The sequence below is a fragment of the Panthera pardus genome, unplaced genomic scaffold (genome assembly GCF_024362965.1).
Source record: "Panthera pardus isolate Hobbes unplaced genomic scaffold, ASM2436296v1 HiC_scaffold_18, whole genome shotgun sequence".
NCBI classification, from domain to species: domain Eukaryota; kingdom Metazoa; phylum Chordata; class Mammalia; order Carnivora; family Felidae; genus Panthera; species Panthera pardus.
Genome location: NW_026526743.1, coordinates 32,270,974 through 32,285,672, shown reverse-complemented (window position 1 = coordinate 32,285,672; position 14,699 = coordinate 32,270,974).

Below are 14,699 nucleotides of genomic sequence, written 5' to 3'. Positions count from 1 at the left end.
AGAAAACATTTACAAAAAATATATGTGGCATAGAACTTATACCTAGACTATGTAAAGGACTTTTACAACTCCTTACTAACAAGACAATGCAACTTTTAAAATGTGCAAAAGACTTGAACAGACAAATCACAACAGAAAAGGTACAAATGGCCAATAAGCATACGAAAAAACATTCTACATCATTAGTCATCAGAAAAATAGTAATTAAAACCATAGTGAGATACCACTACATCCCCAACAGAGTAACCAAAATCTTAAAAGACTGGTAATACCAAATGTTAATGAGAATGTGGAGTGACCAGAATTTGAATACATCACTGGTGAGAATTTAGTATGGTACAACCACTTGGAAAACTCTGGAATTTTCTTGTAGAGCTAACCATACACCTGTTCTGGGTTGAGTAATTCAAGTCCTAGCTCTATACTTAAAGTTCATGAAAACTTTGGTTCATAAAAAGATGTATAGAGGCGTGTTCAGAGCAGCTTTATTTATAAGAGCCCCAAATGAGAACAACCCAAACGTCCATCCGCTGGAGACTGGGTAAACAAACTGATATATTCGTAGAAGGAAATACTACCCAGAGGGACCTGGCTGGCTCAGTCTGAGAAGCATTCTCCTCTTGATCTCAGGGTTGTGAGTTTGAGCCCTATGTTGGGTGTAGAGATTACTTAAAATAAATAAATAAACTTAAAAAAGGGAAATAGTACCCAGCAATAAGAGGGAACGATCTATGTGAACAAATCTCAGAAACGTACTGAACAAAAGAAGTCAGACAGCAGAAGTATGATTCCATTTATACCAACTTTTATATCAGGTAAAACTAGCCTATGGTACAAGATATACACACGTGACAAGGGAAAATATGTTTACACAAAAACTTGTACATGAGGGTTCATAGCAGGATTATTTATAAAAGCAAAAACAACTCGAATATCCATCAACTGATGAGTGGGCAAACAACAAGGTATAACCATACAATGAAATATTATTGCCATACAAAGAAAGTACTGACACAGGCAACGATATGGATAAACCCTGAAAACATTATGTTAACTGAAAGCCAGACACAAATGCCACATATCACATGATTCCCTTTACATGAAATGACCACAATAGGCCAATCTATAGAGACAGGAAGTAGATTAGTATTTGCCAGGGGGTGGGAGGAGAGGGGAATGGGGAGTGGCTACTGACAGATATATGGTTTCTTTTTTTCCAGAGTATTGCAAAAATATTCTGGAATTAGATCTACGATTCTATGCCGATATAATAGTAAACACTCTTTAGAAAATATGATGGTTTAAACAATCATAATTTAAAAATTTAACAAAAACGCAAACTGCCCAGGACCCATGTAAGGAAAGTTATTAAACTCTACTGAGGAGCATAGAAATAACCTTAATAACTCAAGAGGGCACTTTATCTTTGCATGAGTGGACTCAGTCTTATGAAAATATCACTTCTCTCCAAATTCATACACATACCTGGTTCCAAAGGAAACCCCAGTAAGGTTTTTGGTTTTGTTTTTTTAAAGCTTATTTATTTATTTGTTTGTTTGTTTATTTATTTGTGAGAGAGAGAGAGGGAGGGGCAGAGAGAGAGGGAGAGAGAATCCCAAGCAGGCTCCGTGGTGCCAGCACGGAGCCTGGGGCTCGATCCCACGAACCATAAAATATCGTGACCTGATCTGAAATCAAGAGTTGAACACTCAACCGACTGAGCCACCCAGCTGCCCCCTATGAAACTTAAAAGAAAAATGATTCTTTTTTTAAAAATTTATTTATTTTTGAGAGAGAGAGAGAGCGAGAGAGAGAGAGCGCGCACACACATGAGCGGGGGAGGGGCAGAGAGAGAGGGAGACCCAGAATCTGAAACAGGCTCCAGGCTCTGAGCGGTCAGCACAGAGCCCGATGCGGGGCTCGAACTCACAAATTGTGAGATCATGACCTGAGCCAGAGTCGGATGCCCAACCGACTGAGCCCCCCCAGGCTCCCCAGAAAGAAAACTGATTCTAAAAGTGCTCCGGAAATATAAATATGCAAGAATAGCCAGGAAAAGAATGATGAAAATAAACTTTCTTCTACCAGGTATAAAAATTAACCAATTAAAGTTGGTACAGAACAGATGCAGGATGAGGGAGGTCCAGATGAATGCAACTGAGAGCCAAGACCAAAACCAAGCACGAATACGGATTGAGACAAAGAAAAGGTAGCCTTGGAATAATTGGAAAAAGACTGGACTGTTCACCGAACAATTTGGGGACAACTGACCATCTGTAAACAAAATTTACAAAATGCACGCCCGACAGTACAAGAAAGTGAAGGCAGATTAAAGGTTACATATAAAAACGACACCATGAAAGTCCTAGAAAAATAGGTCATTTTGTTAACTTTGATTAGAGAAGGCTTTTGAGGAGGAGTTTTGAGGTATATCAGCAAAACTAGACTCTAAAGAGGGAAAGGATTAACTCCTTAAAAATGAAAAAATTCTATAGGACAGAAACCTTAAAATTAAAAGACAAACATTGGGCAAAAGCCCTTGCCACCTACGTGACAGACAAAATGGCAATTGTCTTCAATGTGTCATGACTTGTAAGACTGTTTTTACCTGAGGTGACAGTGGTCCAATTCAAATACTGCTAAAGCATACAAGGGAATTTTCTAGCCTCTGTAACAGTAAAGTCCAGGGCTGGTGCCCTGCAGCTCTCTTCTTAAGGAAGCCATGTTGCTTACCTGTACCTCAGTGCCTCCTACCAGTTTAATGGTCTCCCGGGCAAGAGAGCTGCTTCTCTGAAGCTCTAGGAGAAAAGCTTTTGGAAGGATTTTGGCCCAGATGGGGTCACATGGCCATCACTGAAGTAGCCTGTGGCTGGATTAGGGTTACTTTCTCTTTTGTTCTTGGGTTCTGGTGGTTTATCCATCCATGTCTCTGGCCAGGCCTGGGTCATATGCTACCCTTGTGGCAGGGAGAGGGGTAAGTCAGCACCATACAACATATCCGGAATGCATTTTTCATAATGCAGAGTGATTCTCTTACCAGAAGAAAGGAGAAGGAATGTGAAGGGGCAAAGCCAGCAGATTTTCACTAACATATATAATGAGTTCTCACAAATCAATAAGAAATAGTATTCTCAAAATGACATGAAAAGCCATGGAGATTCATCGTTAGTTAAATATACTCTTCCTGAACCCTGTTCTTTTGTATTTCTGCTGAAGGCTTTCCAAGGTTGTGGTTAGCTGATTTTTTTTACAAATTAAGCGATAATATTTTATCACAAGATACTAATATGTTATAATAAGCTTCTTGCCTCTGAGGTTAATATGTAGAGTATAGGAATCTTCTGATGACAATGTTTTAATTCAAAGGAGTGTCTCTAGTTGTCAGAATTTGAGGCATGATGACTAAGTACAGTCCCTCAGGCAGAATGAATGCTTAAATCTTTATTTCACCAAAGTTCAATAAGTCTTCCTTCTTTCATCTTTGAAAAGTGAGGGAGGAACTTGTTCTTAGTACTTAAAAAAAAAAATAACCTATAATTTTACATTCATGTTTCTGCTATAAGTTTTGGGAGCCAAACATGACCGATTTTGTTTTAAATTTAGTTTGTCTCGCTGAAAGAAAAATTAAGCTATTATTTCAATATGTTTTACATCTTTTTATGGCTAGAATTTTTACCTATTAGATTTCACATTACTGCTTTTTAAAAATGTCAGCTGTGTGTGTTAGACCCACGCGAGACTATTCATAGAAGATAAAAAGTTTAACTTTCGAGCGTAGCTCGTGAGCGTAGCTCGTGCTGGTGAGAGGGCCTGGGTGGATTTAGAAGTACTCCCTGCTTGACAGAGTACAGCTATAGAGAGTTCAAGAAACTTATGTCCCGGCACTCGAATCCTCAGGCAATAGGTGTTTCATCCCCGGATAAATAAATGGTCACTACCATGAACCGAAAGAGTAAGGAGCTTCGAGCTCCTTGCTGGCTCTCTGTGGCCCTCGTCCTGGGGCGATTTATCCACGGCTGTTTCTTTCCTCTACTAATCTCTGTGAACCCCACAGAGGGCTATGATTTATTTACTACTAATTCCCTGGGATCCGCTCTGGGCCTATGGCGGAAGGACTCACTGAATATTTGTTGAATGAATGAATGAGCAAATGAACAAGTTGCTGAACGGGCATATGGTTTCCCAACCCTCTTGTTGAACCAGTGCTCCCCTATCAGGATGGAACAGTGTGCAAGTCAGAACTAGAAGCCCCACAGGCTAACTCCGTGGATGGCAAAGCGACACGTTTCATCGACTTGAAATCTATTAAAAGATCATCCTTCACAAATTCTTTCAAGCTTCTTAAGAAGAGGATATTCTGTCATCATAGGTGCCCCGGCCACGAATTTCAAAATTTCGTCTTTGAGAAAACATGAAATATTATACCAACTTAGATAAAAATCTTTGGGCTACCTTTTGTGGTCATTCATGCATATATATTGTCAAAGATGAAACAGAACTGTGAAAGGTGGTGACCAAGAAGGAATGTGATTTAATTCAAGGGAATTAAAGGGTAGAAAGGGAAGCAATGAACATAGGGAAATTTGCTGAATATTTTTCTGTGCTTGGAAAACAGTATCACCTGATGTGTACCCAACGCTGGAACAGAACGAAACATCAGTTCGATTCAGAAAGTATTTCGAGGGGCGTCTGGGCGGCTCAGTCGGTTAAGCGTCCAACTTCGGCTGAGGTCACGATCTCGTGGTCCGTGAGTTGGAGCCCCGCGTCGGGCTCCGTGCTGACAGCTCAGAGCCCGGAACCTGCTTCGGATTCTGTGTCTCCCTCTCTCTCTGCCCCTCCCCGGCTCGTGCTCTGTCTCCCTCAAAATTAAATGAACATTAAAAATTTTTTTTCTAAAAAAGTATTTTGACGATTTGTTTTTGTTTCAATTTGTCTTTGTTTTTGTTTTTTTAAGAAAAAATTTCGATTCAGCTCTCTGTGAGTGATCCTTGGGTATCTATTCCCGTTCAGTGAAACTTTGCTATTTCAAAGTGAGTAGGATGAACAGTGGGATAGAGCGTAGCTGGTGGTCCGCCAAGATGATCTTTCATTCCGGTGTGGGTTGTTGCTGCGGTGGTTATCATTCGCGTTTTGGTGTAAATCTCACGCCTCCAGTGCTGATGCGGGACTCGGGGTTCCCTTCCGGAACAGGAAATGGAGACCCCAGATGAGAGCGAATGGAGCAGACTCCTTAAGTCAGAAACGTCCGCTGAAGAAAGAAAGTTTTCCATGGGGTCCTGCTGTGGTCCAGGGGCCCATCATCCAATTCTGAGCTAAAAGAATACAGACGACCCGTCGGGCTTTCCGCAGTGGCTCATTGAGACCCTTCCTCTCTAAGCTCAGTATTGACCAAGAAGTAGCTACAAGAATCCGACAGATGGAGATCAAAGCATTTTTACTGCTGGCATCATTCAGTTTCGAAAATATGACTGGCATCTGTGGCCCCCATGATTGGGCTTCCACACCTGGCCTGTCAGGCCCCCCTGCAAGACAAGGTGTTGGGCCAGACGCTTTGTAAGGCAGGCGCTTTCTTGGTCAAATGTAAATGGGATCACTGTCTCCCATCTAAACTCTTAAAATTAGATCAGGGGCGCCTGGGTGGCTCGGTCGGTTAAGCGTCCAGCTCTTGATTTCAGCTCAGGTCGTAATCTCACAGAATCCCACCGTTCGTGAGTTTGAACCCCGCATCGGGCTCCGCGCGGACGGTGCGGAACCTGCTTGGGATTCACTCTCCCTCCCTCCCTGCCCCTCCCCCGCTCTCTCGCTCTCTTTTTTCAGAACAAAGAAACCTAAATTTTTTTTCTTTTAAATCGCATTAGATCAGACCAACAAACATGAACTTCAGGAGCTCTGGTACCAACCAGAGGCTGGGACCATTGGGATTATTTCTTGAGCACTTCATGCGATCACACCCTGTATTAGAAGCCCTGTATTAGGGCTGATCCCTGGGGTTACAAATAGAAATAATCCTCCACCCCTATCTTTGGGGGAGGGAGGCGCATAGAGATATTGTATGATACGCCCAGGTAAACCGGCTCGTCGAGACACAGAGACAGGCCCAAGACGAGGGCCATCGGGGTGTCACTGAGCCTAGGTCTTGAACGAAAGCAGCAGGAAGAAGAAGGTTCCTTTGTAGCAGCAGGGCCCGCTCTGGCAAGGCCCCCGGGCCTGGTGTGGAGGGGAACAGGAGGCACAGCAGGCCGGGCCTGGTCTGGGGAAGGCTTGGTAAGACGGAGGAAGAAGTTCAAGCTTCATCAGCCGAGGTCTCAAGCGGAGGCGTAACTCGCTCCGGTTTTTTTTATTAGGGAGATAACTCTGCATTGGAGGGATGGGATTCCTTCTTAGCAAAGTTAATCCTTAAAGGGCAATAGGCGTTTGGCCGCTGAGAAGCCTGGCTTTTAGCATAGTTTTTGGAGGGTCTCGAGTGATATTGATGTAATTGAGCTTTTAGCAAAAAAAAAAAAAAAAAAGATGAAATCGTAATAGCCGGTATGTTTAAAATGAAAGGAACGTGATTTGCCTGATAATAATGCAACCTCCCCCCCCCCAAAATGAATCTTTAATTCAACCTATGAATCTTTAATGACAAGATCGCAGCATAATACTTTGAAATGGAAACTCGAGACGCGAGCCTTGCGAGATCAGCCCTACCGTGGGTTTGGGGCAGACAAATTGAGCCGTATGAACTACTGACACCTGCTGGTGGCAGCAAATGTGTCCTGTTCGCCTGTTCAAAACAAGAGGGAAATGAATCAATGGCATTAAAAGGGAACAACGCGGGCAGCCCAGAAGGAAGGGAAGGTGGGTGCAATGGCCCCGGTCCTGGAGGCCACCTGGCGGGACCCCTCCTGCCTGTCGGGAGGGAGAGGCGGCAGAGGGAGCCCTGGGGGAAAGGGGACCAGCCCGTCACTGCTCCCGGCGAGAGGGCCCGAGCGAGGGCCCTTCTGACCGATTTAAAACCAAAAGGTAGATTACCGACATCGGTGTTCCAGAATGTCCGCTGGCAGTTTCGGAAGGAAATAGGTTTCATTGTTCAGCGCTGAACACCCAGCCTAATACATGCTTTCTCAGAATCATCTTTCAGCTCTAGAAGGCCTTTTGAACCTTCCAGAACCCTTCCACGTATGGGGTTGTGTTTAATACAAACAGTGGCAACTCAAGGGAGGAACCACCCGGAGTCACTGTATTTCTCACTTGTGCTTCCCTATTTACGTGATTGAAAAAGTCACGAGGAGGGACGCCTGGGTGGCTCAGTTGGTTAAGCGTCGGACTTCAGCTCGGGTCATGATCTGGCGGTTCCTGAGTTGGAGCCCGGGGTCAGGCTCTGTGCTGACAGCTCAGGGCTGGAACCCACTTCAGATTCTGCGTCTCCCTCTCTCTCTGCCCCTCCCCCACGCACTCTCTGTCTCTCAAAACTAATTAAACATTAAAAATAATAATAATAATAAAAATAAGTAAAAAGTCACGAAGACATTAGCCTGTGAGATATTAAATAGCAAACACCAAACAGTCGACCAACAGCCGTTTTAGATGGGACACCGCTACCTACCACAAGAAGGAACGAAAAGAAACTTTTGGCTTCTGACTCATGGCAATGGCTCAGAAGCCAGACGGGAATTAAGCCTGGGTCCAGGCCTCAGTTTCCCTCTGGGTACAAGAAGACGGGCTCCAAAAGGTCTTGATTTTGATTGCTGTCCTGATGCCAACGGTTGACGTGCTCAACTTGCTGTTTTGCAAGAAGCAAAGCGCTCTCGTGTGGGTGGGCCCAGCGCTGTGCCCGCCGCCCCTCCTGGGGTAAGTCTGCCCTACAGATCCGGGCACCCAGGAGAGGTCAGAGCCCGAGCTCAGCCTGGCATCCATCTTGCGCCCGGCCGCCAGGCTGGCTGTTGGGCTGCAGGCAAGTCACTTGACCTTCCGGCGCTTCGAGTTTCTCAGAAGTCAAACGACGATAATAAATCATCACAACCGCGATGGATTTCTGGGAGGGTTCGACGACGAGACGGTGCCTCCCAATTCAGCTTACGTGCAGTAAGCTCTCGATACGTGGAGACTGTTACTCTTATCATTTGATCATTATCAGCGCCTTGCCTAAGGGGCCGACCCGTTTGGGGAGCGTGGTTGCTCCGCCCTGAGCAGGACAGCACCTGGCTGCCCTTGAACTCCACCCCCCCACCCCCCTCCAGCGCGAGAAAGGATCTTTCCTCCGGTAGGCGTGCGGCCCGGTTCACGGTAGCGGGGTTTGGGGTTCGCTCTCAGAGAGCAGGTGGGACTGTGAGGCCGGGGAGCCAGCTGGTGGCTGTCCCCAACCTCAGGCACGAGCTGAGGAACCTTGTCCGTGCTCCTAGCTTGGGAGGAGAGCAATTTCCGTGTGGCGCACGTTGCGGGCAAGGGTCTTCTCGGCTGACGCAGAGCAGGGCAATCACCGTTCGTGCTAAAATGCTGGAATAATTATTTAACACGTCTGATTTCATTTTCAAGCCCCTCCCCCCCCCTTTTTTTTGCCATGTGTACGGATCATCACAATTTAAAAACACCAACAGTACAAGATTTAAGTACCTGAACCTGTCACTGCACGTTGTAACTGGAGAACAAAAATGTTCCGTGAAGGGTGCGCGCGCGCGCGCGTGTGTGTGTGTGTGTGTGTGTCTTTTGCTCTCCTGAAGTTTCCATAACTACATCTGTTTAAGATTCTGTGGGTATGGAAAGCACATATTGTTGATCGAGAAGGGCTATTTTTGCTTTACCAAAGGCCAATCACACAGGTCAGTGGCACCCCCGTGCTTCACCGCTATTCTTTGGGCATTAATTTTAATGTTTAAAATGCAAGTGCATTTTCCAAAGGCTGCATAAAGCACTAGATAAGTAGAAGACCACTGGCTTGGGAAGAATGAATGCCCAGCGAAGCCTTTCGCATACAGAGAATGCTGAATATCTGTGCCATTATTTACCATCAGAATCAGATATGGTTGTCTGACTGATGGACAATTTTTTCCCGACCTGCTCTCTTTGCAAGTGCCCTATACTGTCTAGACAGTTGCATATTATTTATACATTCATTTCAGATTTTATGGTTTGTTCCCCCCCCCCCCCCCCACTAAAGTTGTGCAGGGTTTCATGCAGCCTAGTAACTCTTGGAAATGCGCTTCACGAAAACCCACATAATTGCACCAGGTGAATGCTTTCTTTCTGAGAGTTGTGTCACCATTAAAATAAAATTTTAAAAAGGGTGTTTTTTGGTGTTGTTGTTGTTGTTTTTTTTTTTTTTAAGACCATCATACGAGCTCGGAAAGAAAATGAGACTAAACTTCTCAACCCTCACTCCAACCACACAGAGGGACACAACGGTGTGCGTGCACACACGCGCGTGCGCGCGTGCATACCCCCCCCCCCCCCCCGCCAGTCTTCAGGGTACCAGCAGAGCAGGCCATGGAGGGAATTAGAGACAGCTAATTTCAAAGGTTCTTAATCAATTCAAGTTGATCCCATTTGTTGATTAGGGAGTCAAAATGCATTATTTGCATTCTGTTTCAAATTCAGAATTTTCTCGCAGAGGTTCCAGGCTGGAGAAATCTCTTTCAGAGCGATCCCCTTGGGCAGAAAGGGAGTTAATTTGAAAACTCTGGTGAGTCTGATAGGTTGTGAAAGTTCCACATGAAACATTTATAATGGCTCCTTTCAGGGTGGCGGGTCTGGGGGTATGTGTGCGCGCATGCGTGCATGTGGCCTTCGGTAGCCAGGGGCCGGCGGCTGAGGCTTTGTGTAATTAACCGGGTAGTGAGCACAGTGCCCCCTTTCCGTCCAGACGCTTCGGTTGTGTAGCCATTACAGTCACAGAAAGGCGGAAGGGCAAACCTTAAGAGGTTAGTTGGAGGGACATTCCCTTCCCCAAGTGCCTCCCAGGCTGGGGCCTGGTTCTGTGCGGGCCTGAGGCCCCACGTCGGGCCAACCCCACGGCTCCCGATGCAAAGTTGAAAACACTGTATTTTTCCGGCTTCCTTGTGGGGCTGCTTTCGGTGTGAGACCGGAGTTGGAAATTGGTTCCTTCAAGCCCAAGCTGGTGACCTGGTAAGCTCTGGGACGGGTGCCTGAGTCACAGGGAGTGAACCCCGGGGGGGTCGTTCTCCTGGGACCGCATGCTCACTGTAGCCAGGAGTGAGGGCGTACGTCTGGGAGACCCTTCCCTCTGATTTCACGCACTTTTGGCTAGGAAAATCCCAGCCCTGCTGAGAGAGAGGTAGTTGATGTGTATGTCCAACGTGTCAGGAAGACACTGCTTCTTTGGGGGCAAGATTATATATTAACCTATTTGCCCCCCCCCCGCGTCAACGGAAGGGGGTGAAGGCGAACGTTCCCCAGGAACGGTGGGGGCGGGGGAGGGAATGTAACTCCCTCTGGATACAATTTGTTCTTTGGCACCTCACCCCCAGGCCCCCCCATCTATACCCACTTGCACTGCTGCCTGTGCTCCGCGGAGGGTCACAGCTATGACATCTTAAAAGCGTCCCCAGCCGCCAAATGGCGCCCCACGTTCTGTTTATCAGCCCGCACCAACGTTAAATTGCAAAACGTGCTCACCGTGTGGCTGAAGTCATTTTGGAGGTAAAGAGTCACAGCGATGATGTCGGGAGGGGAAGAAAGTTTTCCTTGTCTAAACCCCCATTCTAAAACACGCCATTTCCTTCGATAACAATGCAAACTGGCCCTTTTCAAAGGCTAGGGCTTTCTCAGCCTTGATTTTATTTTCTGTTCCACTCCTACAGTAGAAGATTAATTCCCACAGTCTGCACACTGCCTGGAGTTCAGTGCACATGTTTACTGAGGTGTACAACCCTCAAATAACTTTAGTGCTGCTTTCACCCACTGTTAGGAAGTATATTTAAAAGAAATTGCCTTTTATAGATTTAAATTACAAAAGTCCTGATATCATGCAAAAGGCAGTTTAACTCATGCAAGCATACAAATAGGTAAATCTTAGGGAAAAAGATACCAAGGCTAATATGAATGTAAATAGGATTAGCTGCCTGCATTAGCAAAGGCTGTGAAATTTAAAGTACTTTCTGTTAGGTTATTCTTTAAAATACACCTATATTTCATGTGCGCATTTGTAGATATTTGGGAATATATTTTACTTTGTCTTGGGCTGGAGTTTCAAAACAAGTAGAGACAACCGACTCCCATTTCTGCGTATTGGCAGCCGAGGCAGACGTGGAATTTAATCTTCTGGATGCTTAAATATTTATTGACATAAAATTTTAAACCTCCCTTTAAAAAAAAAGAAAAAAAAAAGAAAAGAAAAAGTTCGGCCCAGAAAACAGAGATAAATACTGCAAAGAAATTAGAAAACCGAGGCCGCGGAGGTTTTATTTTTTACCTTCAGAGAAGCCTCGTGTGTTCCCAAAGATTGATTTGGATATAAGCAAGCGGTTTGAGGCAGTTTGGCAAACAATAGCCCGCGGGCCGGATCAAACACACTGCCCGTTTTTTTGTTCATCCTCAGAGGTAGGAATGGTTTTAACGTCTGCCACGTCGTAAAGGAAAATCAAAAGAAGAATATAATATTTCATGACACATAAAAACTATATGAAATTCAAAATGTAGTGTCCATAAATAAAGTTTTATTGGAATAACAGCCGTGCTTATTTAACCGTTGACGGCTTTCTCACTACACAAGCAGATTTTGAGTAAGTTCTAACCGTGACCCGACGGCCCCCAGAATGTAAAATATTTACCATCCGCCTCTCCCGGGAAACGTTTGCCAGCCCCGGATTTGGAGGAAAAGTATCTTCGTGCAACTCGATTGCTGCGAATCGCGAGTAGGTAGTTGGACACCCGTTCTGGGAAGAATCTCACGTTGTCTGTTTGAATTTAGACTGTTTTCTCAGCTAGAAGCATCGGAAACAGAGGATAGGTAAGGCGGATTGGTTTTAAAACATTAAGCCACCGCCTTGCGAACCTAGGGACTCACGGGTATGACACTTTGGGAGGAGATGTGGTTGAGTGAGAGAGCCCTGCTCCGGGTCTGACTTCGGGTCTGACTTCCTGGACTCACACCTCCAGTGCGCCGCGTGGGATACCGTACTTAACTTCTCCGCGCCATGATAATAGGGACAGTCGTGCATATGGTCTTGTGGGTTTGTTGCCAGAATTGGAATGATGCATTATCAAATGTTTAGAAGAATGTCTGGCCTTTGCAAAGCTCACTTAGTGCTAGCTATTAGTATTATTGTTAGGGGCGCCCGGGTGGCTCGGGCGGTTCAGCTTCTGACCCTTGGTTTTGGCTCAGGTTATGATCTCACGGTTTGTGAGTTCGAGCCCCACGCTGGGTTCTGTGCTGACAGCGCGGAGCCTGCTTGCGATTGTCTTTCGCCTTCTCTCTCTGCTCCTCCCCCGCTTGCGTGGGCTCTCTCCCAAAATAAGGCAACTGAAAAGAAATGTTAAAAATATTATTTTTTAGACGGGATGTTTGCATTTAAGTCCTCGTGAATTCCGAGATAGCTTTTATTATAGAAGTACCTATCCTTTTCGTCAAAATCTTTTTCAGAGGGTCCGTTAGGTAATGGCACTTTGGGGTTTTGTTAGCAGAACATGTCCATGTGGTATGTATACTGGCTGAGGAGGAAACACCAGAAATGTACCCTCCCAGGGACGCAGATTGTTTTCCCCAAGCTCTACTAATCTGATCTGTTGGATGAGACCGACAGAGCGGCTGAATTGATTTACTTCTGCCCAGTTTGTCCTATAGAACACAACTTTACATCCAGTTAAGGATGTCCAAGATCGTGTAGCCCATCATTTTTTTTTTTAATTTTTTTTCTTTTTTAACGTTTATTCATCTTTGAGAGACAGAGAGAGACAGAGCATGAGCGGGGAAGGGGCAGAGAGAGGGAGACACAGAATCCGAAGCTGGCTCCAGGCTCTGAGCTGTCAGCACAGAGCCTGACGTGGGGCTCGAACTCACGAACTGCGAGATCATGACCTGAGCCGAAGTCGGACGCTCAACCGACTGAGCCACCCAGGCGCCCCAGGTAGCCCATCATTTTTACATGAGGACTTTGAGGCCCAGAGACCGGGATGAACCTGGCCAAAGCCACACAGTACTGCAACCTCACGGCCAAGAGCAGGACTCGGGTCTACTAATTCTTATATCTGAAGCTTCTTTAATAATAAAAAACATGTACTCAGTACCCTTTTCCTCAGTGCCATGATACTGAGCACAGTACCTAGCGCACAGCAAGTGCTCAGTAAATACAAGAACGAAAGCAACAAAAAAGATAGAAAGAATGAGCTACTTGAAATCCTCAAAGCCCCCTAAGACATACACACACACGAGAAAGAAAGAATTATTCCAATGGTTAAATGGTTATAGTAGATCTGCTCCAGTATCTTGTGCGTGATCGTCTGCTGTGATCATTAGAGTCCAGTCCATCATTCTTTTGCCGGGGAAGCGTCTGAATTATTAGTGACTCAGCCCATACATACTGGTTTATGTTTTTCCCTTTCCATTGTTCACCTACTCATTATTTATATTATAGTGGTGTAGTTTATGAATCTGTATAAACCACCTTAATCCATCCAATAAGGTATGGTGTGCATAAATGAATGAATAAATATGTGCCTGGATCGAGGAGTAAATAAAAAAATGAGGAGAACAAATGGATAAGTAGGGTGAAAGAGAGTCAATCAATGACCCATTAATCTTGTTTTAGACCGGCGCACACTAGGTGCTTAATGAATATAGGTTGACACGATAGCTGGATTAACATATCTTAGAAATACGCAACGTTGCAACAAAATATAACGTGGCTATCAAGCCTACTAAATCGGGCACGTTATTTCAGAGCCCTTGAGTGAGACACATTTTTTTCTGTCTGTCCTCATGAGGGATCTGGGAATACGCAGCCACCTTCTTCCCAGAGCACGTCTGACGCGTGGAAATGGAGATTCCCCAAGCAGATCAAAGAGGGGTGCAGCTCCCTCCTCATTCAGTCATTGCACCTCTGCGTTTCTGCCAGTCCGGTACTCGGTGACGGGGATCCATCCTGGAGTCATGGGATCCATGGAGAGGTCATGGAGGTCATAATATAGAGGCACAACTGACCTTTAACAGATCATCACAAACCACTAAAACACAGATGTATCCTTCACAAAGGAGTGGTCGGCAGGGTATGGCAGGTGAAGATTGGTTTGGCTAAATGATGCCTTTACTTAGCAAAACTGTCGTGTGAAAGAGCTGACGGGGGAGGTCCCATTGAAGCACGTGGAAGTTGGGGCATGTTCTTCGTGACGTTGAAGGGCACGCTTCCCACGAGCAGGATGCGTGATCACACTCCAACTTCCAGCCCTTCGGAGGGGGGGGTCTCTCTTCTCACTAGAAAGCTTAGAAGGCCAACAACCAGAAGACCCATCCGCTCAAGATCTACTTTGGTCCACTCCGGCCCCTTTTCTAAGGTCATGCGCCCAAAGCCGAGATCATTTAGAGGAAGTGGGAAAGAGCTCAACTTTCGGGATATATTGAGCGGTCAGACAGCCCCGTGGGTTGACTGTGTGTCTGGCTACTGTCTCAACATGATGATGAATATTCATCTCACATAAATAATACATAACTCATATTTTTATAAACATCATTAACAATTTATGCATTTGATAAGCACTTGGTGGAG